This window comes from Microcebus murinus, chromosome 22, assembly GCF_040939455.1.
Source record: "Microcebus murinus isolate Inina chromosome 22, M.murinus_Inina_mat1.0, whole genome shotgun sequence".
In the NCBI taxonomy this organism is placed as follows: Eukaryota; Metazoa; Chordata; class Mammalia; order Primates; family Cheirogaleidae; genus Microcebus; species Microcebus murinus.
In genome coordinates, this window is record NC_134125.1 from 32,771,553 (window position 1) to 32,780,633 (window position 9,081).

The following is a 9,081-nucleotide window of genomic DNA, read 5'->3' on the forward strand; positions in this document are numbered from 1 at the left end:
AGAAAAGAAAATGCAATAATAGAGGTAAGAGACACTTTTTAAAAATAATGAATCCGAAGAGAAAAGTAAAAGGAGGCCTGTGGAGCAGGTCTGGGTGTGACTCCGGATCCCCCAACATCAGGTGCCACCACCAAAGATTCCTACGTGTAGCCCATAGAACCCCAAAAGGAACGGGACGAGTTCTGGTCACATACTCCCTCAAAATGACATCCTGGCCTTCTTCTGGAACTCCCTCCCCTCTCAGCCTCTCAAGGTTTCCTCCAGCGTGTCGGTTCCCACAGACCAGACCTTTGGTCTGACACCTGACAGTCCAGATGCCAGGCATGCTGTCGCGTGGCGGCGGTGTCGCGGCTCGGGACAAGAGGAGGCCCCACAGTGCGGGCTGGGGTGCCAGGCACCGCGGCGGGCGCTGAGGGTGGGGGTGACCCCCACCCCGGTCCGCCGCCGCGCTCCCAGAAAGGGGACAGAACAAGAGGCAAAAAAAAAAAGCAGCAGCAGCCTACCGCACCCGGTATTCCCAGGCGGTCTACATCCAAGTACTAACCAGGCCCGACCCTGCTTAGCTTCGGAGAACAGACGAGATCCAGCGCGTTCAGGGTGGTGTGGCCCTAGACGGCGGAGAGCGCCCCTGCCACGCTCAAGAAGCCGAGCCTCTCTGTGCTTCCCCGCCGCCTCCTCCCTCCCCAGGCCCCGCGCTGGGCCGGGACTGTTGAGTTCGCTGGCCGGGTCCAGCGGGCTCCGAGGGACAGGGGTGATGGGCGGGGCGGGGCGGGCCGGGGTGGGGAGCTGTCTCTCTATACACACCCACACACACTCACACTCACTCAACAAGATGCGATTCCACGGCTGGACTTGCCAAGGTGGAGACCTTCCAGCCCCCCTCCTCTCCTCGCCTGGCCTACTTCACCTACCAGCTGCCCAACCCCCAGCGAGTCTCCGCCGCCGCCACTGCTGACTGGGCATGTGCAGGGCTCTCGCCCTTTGACCCCAGCCAGGGGCCGCCCTCCCCCACAACCCCTTTCAGCTGTGCCCCCCCAGCCCTGTGGGTGGGCTGCCCCCTATTCCCCCAGACCAGGGCCAGGGCACAGCGCAAAAGGGAGGGGAGCGAGTGTATGGGGCGTCTCTCTCTCTCTCACTCTCTCTCTCTCTCTCTCTCTTGGGATGTGTCCCATGGGTGGGGTGGGGTGGCGTGGTTTGTGTGGCGCTGAAGAAATCAGTCCCCTCCATCTCCTACCTCTGGAAAACGCCCAAGCCCTTGGAGAACTGCCCGCACCGCTACCGTGGGGGCCGGGACCCTCCTCTGTGTCCTCCTGTGGCCCAGTCCAAGGGGCCTGGGCCTGGCCGGGGCTGCATTGGACCCCGACCACCCTGGCATGTGGACTCGCTAGAAATCAGCGATTAGATATTGGATTCCAGCTTCATTGAGGTCATTTCACTAATGAGTGCACCGGAAAGAGTTTCCTAATCCATCTGTGCGGGTGGTAACTGAAAGAGAATTTTAAAGCTGACAGAATAGGTGAGGAAAGGCATAGGAGATTTCCACACCCAGTAAGGAAGCCTTTCCCGAAATGGAAGAAAGAAACGAGCAAACAGAGACACCGGTAGCCCGCCCGGATCAGAGTCTGCCCCTGAGAGAAAGTACCCTGACCAGGTTCACCCGTGGGTGGGTGGCGAGCTAGCGGCATTCAGAAGAGCGAGGCCCGCAGTCTGTGCGGAAGACACCTGCACTCGGGCGTGTGTGGTGGCACAATTGACAAGCAGCTCAGATGTTAAACCAAGGAGAAGCCAGGGAGTTCCCAACGCCCCAGGTGTCCTCAGCCCACGACCGGCTGCTGTGAAAATGCGAAGCCCGGGTCCCGGTCTCAGAGCGGGACAACCAGGAGGTGTGATGTACACCCCGGGGTTCCCAGGAGGATCAGGCTGAAGCTTGGACTTGGCCTCAAAGTGTCCCCTCACCTGGCCACCCCCTTCCCCTCCTGCTCCTCTACTCCTGGTGCCCCTCCACCCAGGGGCCAGACCTTAAAGAGTCACCCGCAAGAGAATCCTGGTCCCAAAGAAGCCTTCTGGGGGACCCGTGGTGAGAGAGGTTGTGGGCATGGCCCGCTGGGGCTCTGCCCGACCCAGGGCTGGGAGATGCAACCTCCCAGCTCTGGGTCCCTGCAGGAAGTGTCAGCAAGAACAGGGCCAGTCCTCCAAAGGCCCAGGTGCAGGGAGCCCAGGCCGAGCAGCCTGTGGAAGAAGCCACATGCCGTGCCACCCCGGGAACACGACTGTAGGTCACGGCCCCTGCCACCTCCTCCTCCTCCTCCTCCTCTCCCCGACATGGAGCAGGGCTCAGAGACACCTCAGATGCTGCTAGCAAAGTCCAAAGGGCATCAGTTGCTCCTCCAAAGCACACCCCCGGCCCCCAGCAGGCCCCGTTGTCCAGCCAGCCCCTGGGCCTCCCTGGGGTGCCCGGCACAAAAGTGCAGACACCCACCTGACTGGCAATATCAGCTTGAGGACGTTTCTGCCACTCTAAGGACCCGCAGGCCAGCTGGGCCTCCGGGCAGGACAGAGAGCCCCGGAATCCGACGCGGAGAGCTGGGCGTACGTCCCCACCAGGAGGCGGTCCCCACCTCCACGGCTCTCTCCTCGCGGGGAGCGGCAGCCGCAGGGCCTCAGAGAAGACACCAGGCTGGGCCCCCGCGGCACAGTGGGGGCACGTGCCCCGCGCGCGACTTAGCGAGGGCTGCGCGAGACTGCTGCGGCCGGCCGCCCGGCTGCCGGGTTCCTGGAGGGCTTCCTGGAAGCAGTGTCCACACCAAGCCCTCGGAAGGCCCAGGCGACGGAGGAGCCCGTCAGGCAGGGGCCTAGGTGGGGAGGAGCGAGTCAGGCAGGGGCCAAGGTGATGGGCAGGGCGGGGAGGAGCGTGTCTCGCAGGGGCAGAGGACGGTGACAGGCCGGGCGGGAAGGAGCCGGTCAGGCAGGGGACGAGGACAGTGACGGGCCTGGCGGGGGAGGAGCGCCTCAGGCAGGGGCAGAGGAGACGGGCTGGGTAGGGGTCAGGGTTACAGTTAGGGCGCCATTCACAATCGCAAAGATGTGGAAGCGCCCCGAGTGCCCATCGATCCACGGGTGCATTAATAAAATGTGGCACGTGGACACCACGGAGTGCCGTTCAGCTATGAGGAACAGCGGTGAGAGGGCACCTCTCGTGTTCTCCCGGCCAGAGCTGGAACCCGTTCCAGTAAGCCAAGTGTCCCAAGAACGGACAAAAGAGCGCCACGTGCGCGCGCTCGCCAGCAGATTAGTAGGAACCGATGGACACCTAAGTGGACACAGAGGAATCGCCTTCATCGGGTGGGTGTCGGGCAGGCGTGGGGAGGGGATGGGCATGCACATCCATTAGGAATGGGGTGGGTGCGCACCAACCGGGGCATGGGCGCACTTGAAGCTCTGACCCGAGGGGGGAGGAGGGGACAGGGCGATGCAGCTGACCTTAACATTGGTACCCCCACCATACGCTGGGAGAAAATGAGAAATAAATGAATCAGAAAACGGGAGGGAGGGGGGCACGGGCAATACATGTCACCTCAATACGTGGACTCCCATGATCTGCTCGGAAAGAGAGAGAAAAGGAAATGTAATCATAGAGATAAGACACACCTTTTCAGAAAATGAATCCGAAAAGAAAAGTAAAATGAGGCCTGTGGAGCAGGTCTGGGTGTGACTCCGGATCCCCCAACATCCAGTGCCACCACCAAAGATTCCTACGTGTAGCCCGTAGAACCCCAAAAGCAACGGGACGAGTTCTGGTCACATACTCGCTCAAAATGACGTCCTGGAATTCTCCTGGAACTCCCTCCCCTCTCAGCCTCTCAAGGTTTCCTCCAGCGTGTCGGTTCCCACAGACCAGACCTTTGGTCTGACACCTGACAGTCCAGATGCCACGCATGCTGCCGCGTGGCGGCGGTGTCACGGCTCAGGACAAGAGGAGGCCCCACGGTGCGGGCTGGGGCGCCTGGCACCGCGACGGGCGCTGAGGGTGGGGGTGATCCCCCTGACCGCCGCCGCGCTCCCAGAAAGGGGACAGAACAAGAGGCAAAAAAAAAAAAAAAAAAAAGCCTACGGCACCGGTATTCCCAGGCGGTCTCCCATCCAAGTACTAACCAGGCCCGACCCTGCTTAGCTTCGGAGATCAGAGGAGACCGGGCGCGTTCAGGCCGGCGTGGCCGGAGATGGCGGAGGGCGCCCCTGTCCCGCTCAAGAAGCCGAGCCTCTCTGCGCTTCCCCTCGCTGGGCCAGTTGCGTTCGCCGGCCGGGTCCGGCGGACTCCGCGGGACTGGGGAGAGGGGCGGGGCGGCGTGGGGGGCTGTCCAGACACACACACACACACACACACACACACACACACACACACACACACACACACGAGATGGGCCTCCACGGCTGGACCCGCCAAGGTGGAGACCTTCCAGCCCCCCTCCTCTCCTCGCCTCCTTCACCTACCTGCCCCCCACCCCCAGTGCGCCGCCACTGCTGACTGCGCAGGCGCACGGGGCGCTCGACCTTTGCCCCCAGCCAGGGGCCGCCCTCCCCCACAAACCCTTTCAGCTGTGACCCCCGCCCTGTGCGTGGGCTGTAGCCTATTCCCCATGGCCAGGGCTGGGGCACAGCGCATGGGGGAGGGGAGCGAGTGTAGGGGCGTCTCTCTCTCTCTCTCTCTCTCTCTCTCTCTCCATGTGTCCCATGGGTGGGGTGGGGTGGCGTGGTTTGTGTGGCGCTGAAGAAATCAGTCCCCTCCATCTCCTACCTCTGGAAAACGCCTAAGCCCTTGGAGAACTGCCCGCACCGCTACCGTGGGGGCCGGGACCCTCCTCTGTGTCCTCCTGTGGCCCAGCCCAAGGGGCCTGGGCCTGGCCGGGGCTGCATTGGACCCCGACCACCCCGGGGTGTGCACTTGCTAAAAATCGGCGATTAGATATTGGATTCCAGCTTCATTGAGGTCATTTCACTAATGAGTGCACCGGAAAGAGTTTCCTAATCCATCTGTGAGGGTGGCAACTGAAAGAGAATTTTAAAGCTGACAGAATAGGTGAGGAAAGGCATAGGAGATTTCCACACCCAGTAAGGAAGCCTTTCCCGAAATGGAAGGAAGAAACGAGCAAACAGAGACACCGGTAGTCCGATCGGATCAGAGTCTGCCCCTGAGAGAAAGTACCCTGACCAGGTTCACCCGTGAGTGGGTGGCGAGCTAGCGGCATTCAGAAGAGCGAGGCCCGCAGTCTGTGCGGAAGACACCTGCACTCCGGTGTGTGTGGCGGCACGATTCACAAGTAGCTCCAAATGGTACCAAAAAGGGAAGCCAGGCAGTTCCCGACGCCCCAGATGTCCTCAGCCCAGGACTGGCTGGTATGGGAACGCGAAGCCCGGCTCCTGGTCTCAGAGCGGGACAGCCAGGAGGTGTGATGTACAGTTCGGGGGTGCCCAGGAGGATGAGGCTGAAGCTGGGACTTGGCCTCAAAGTGTCCCCTCGCATGGGCAGCCCCTTCCTCTTCCGGCTCCTCTGCTCCTGGTGCCCCTCCATCCAGGGGCCAGACCTCAAAATTCACCCGCAGGAGAATCCTGGTCCCAAAGCAGCCTTCTGGGGGACCCGTGCTGAGAGAGGTTGTGGGCATGGCCCGCTGGGGCTCTGCTTGACCCAGGGCTGGGAGATGCAACCTCCCACCTCTGGGTCCCTGCAGGAAGTGTCGGCAAGAACAGGGCCGGTCCTCCAAAGGCCCAGGTGCAGGGAGCCCAGGCCGAGCAGCCTGTGGAAGAAGCCTCCAGGGCTCAGAGACACCTCAGACACTGCTACCAAAGTCCTAAGGGCATCACTTGCTCCTCCAAAGCCTCCGAGCAGACCGCGTTGTCCAGCCAGCCCCTGGGCCTCCCTGGGGTGCCCAGCACAAAAGTGCAGACAGCCACCGGACTCGCAATATCAATTTGAGGATGTTTCTGCCACCCTGAGGACCCGCAGGCCAGCTGGGACTCCGGGCAGGACAGAGAGCCCCGGAATCCGACGTGGAGAGCTGCATGTACGTCCCCATCAGGATTCGGCCCCCACCTCCGCGGCAAGGCTCTCCCCTTGTGGGGAGTGGCAGCCACAGAGCCTCAGGGAAGACACCAGGCTGGGCCCCCGCGGCACAGCCGGGGCACGTCCCCCGCATGTGAGTCGTCGCGGCCGCCCTGCTGCCGGGTTCCTGGAGGGCTTCCTGGAAGCAGCGTCCACACCAAGCCCTTGGAAGGCCCAGGGGATGGAGGAGCCCGTCAGTCAGGGGCCGAGGATGGTGACGGTGACGGGCCAGGCGGGAAGGAGCAGGCAGGGGCAGAGGAGACGGGCTGGGTAAGGGTTAGGGTTACAGTCAGGGCACAATTCACAATCGCAAAGATGTGGAAACGACCCGAATGACCATCGATCCACGGGTGCATTAATAAAATGTGGCACGTGGACACCACGGAGTGCCGTTCAGCTATGAGGAACAGCGGTGAGAGGGCACCTCTCGTGTTCTCCCGGCCAGAGCTGGAACCCGTTCCAGTAAGCCAAGTGTCCCAAGAATGGACACACGAGCACCACGTGCGTGCGCTCACCAGCAAATTGGTAGGAACCGATGGACACCTAAGTGGACACAGAGGGATCGCCTTCATCGAGTGGGTGTCGGGCGGGCCTGGGGAGGGGATGGGCATGCACATCCATTAGGAATGGGGTGGGTGCGCACCAACCGGGGCATGGGCGCACTTGAAGCTCTGACCCGACCCGAGGGGGGGGGCGGGGAAAGGGCGATGCACCTGTGGACGGAAAAAATCCAAGCCCTGAAATATTTGAAAGAAGTTTCTTCTGAGCCAAATTTGAGGACCATGACCTGGAGCCACTCTCAAGAAGCCTTGAGCAAGTGGGCTCGCTGTAGCTGGGTTACAGTTTAGTTTTATATATTTTTAGAGAGACAAAGGTTATAGGCAAGGTCACAAATCAATACATGAGAGGCATACATTGGTTTGGCCCAAAAAGGTGGGACATCTCGAAGCGGGGGCTTACAGGTTATAGGTGGGTTTAAAGATTCTTTGGCTGGCAATTGGCTGAGAGGGTTAGACTTTATCTAGAAGACCAGAAAGGATATGCTTACTTTAAGATAAGGTTGTGGGCACTCTGGGAGGTCCAGACAGGAGGACATTTTAAATTTACAATAGGCGCCTCCTAAGATGTTTTAAGATGCTTTAAATTTAAGTATAGGCGCCTGCTAGGATGCTCAGTTAAGACATTTTAGATTTATGATAGGCATCTGCCAGGATGCTTGAGTTAAGACAGGGGCTTCTTATCTTTTAGGTGATGTTAATGCCATACCAGAATCAGGTCAGGAAGTAAACCACTGCTTCGTTTGGTTAACAAAAGCCGCTTTGTGGGAATTTAAGGTTTGTCAGCCTAACCCTGCTGGCCTCCTTACCATTTGCCAGCCTAACCTAGCTGGCCTCCTTAGGAAGGAGTTTTTAGCAAAAAATTAGAGTTTAGTCCTCAGTTCCCCCTGTTGGCCAAAGATCATTCCATGGAATGCATGTGTAGGCCAACAACCAGCATGATGTCCCATGGCGCTAGGAAGGCTCATATTTAGAGTTGTCTATCTGGTCCCACGGTGCTAGGAAGGCTCATTCCTAGAGTTGCCTATCTGGTCCCATGGTGCTGTAGAATAGGCGGTGTTGTATCTTAGGGGAGGGACTTGACTCTACTTGATTTAGTAGCCAATTGTTAAAAGGGGCCAGATAGAGTCAGGCCTCGGGCTTAGTCTAAAAACACATCTTGGACCAGATCTATTTTGCAAGCTATCATGATCTGGGCCTTTGATTGATTTTTTTTTTCCTTTTTCTGTATCTGGTATAGCATTTACAAGAAACATATAATAATATGGCAATGAGTGTCATAAAAGTACTAAACAGAAGGTGCCCAAGAAAGTCATAGGTAGAATCAGAAGGTAGCAAGCAGCCTAACCAGCCAAAAAATCCTCTGCATGCATCATCATATTTTTTAATCAGACTTATAATATGTTTATCTTTTTTATCAACAGTCAATTGAACTTTATGGTAAATTTTATTTGAGGATTGTAAAACCGATACCAATTTGGAGTCTAATAAGTTTAATTTTTCCTCTGGCCAATTAGTCTCCATAGGTATAACATCCTGAGGAGGGTATAAATTGAATTTGAGAAACATTCGATCTTTAATATTTAAATTATTATAGGACTTGTTTACAGTTAGCAAATTTATTTTTCTCACCACCTTTGTGTTACACCATATACTAGTATTTAGGAGGGCAAAGGAGGCTTTGTTACAAAAGAAATATAATTCTATAATGTCATTTTGTTTTTTCTCCCAGCAAAATCGGCCCTTTTTCATATACCAGATGTTATGTTCTATGGGGGTGGATACTAGGGGCCAAATCTGGGAGAAATCAGGGTTTTAAGTGTTTTGAGGGCATAGCCATTTTCCTTTTTTATTTTTACAATCTGAGAGGGAAATGGGATGCCAGGTGTTTTTATCAGCTAAAATAGCCCATCGACTTTTTATGGGGAGTATTTTGGTATTATTGACAATGGTTTTAATGCCAGCTAGTTGAACTACAGGATATTGTTGAGCCTCATTTAACTTTGGTGCCAGAATTTTTAAAATATAATGTTTAAGATTACATCTACCATCTAAAAATTTTTATAGATTTGGGGAACCATATATTTTCCATAGGTGCCTAGACTGAGCCTTAGCACTGAGTATTGTAGGCCATTGTTTTATAGCCACTTTAGATTCTATTTGTAATAACATGGATATGAGTCCTTGTTGGGTCAGAGCACATGCTCGCTCCCACCTCTGGGTTTGGGCGTATGTCTTTAGGGTTTGTCTGGTCTCTTCTATCTACTTTATTAGAGCTGCATTATCTTTTAGGGCAGCTTTCCATCCCTTTTCTTTTTTTTGGAACAGCATTTTTTTTATGTGGCCTATTTTTGAGAGGGAATCTTTTTTTAGGGAATGTCTCTCCTCATTAGCTGCGAATTTAGCTTGCCCCAATATACCTAACCC

The 9,081-nt window shown here is 56.5% G+C and overlaps 2 pseudogenes; both read right to left on the minus strand.

Annotated features, from left to right (window-relative positions):
* Nucleotides 1-496: 496 nt before the first annotated feature.
* Nucleotides 497-614, minus strand: LOC142863702 (uncharacterized; annotated as a pseudogene).
* A 3,490-nt stretch (nt 615-4,104) lies between these two features.
* On the minus strand, nt 4,105-4,222 carry LOC142863750 (uncharacterized; annotated as a pseudogene).
* Between the last annotated feature and the right edge of the window lie 4,859 nt (nt 4,223-9,081).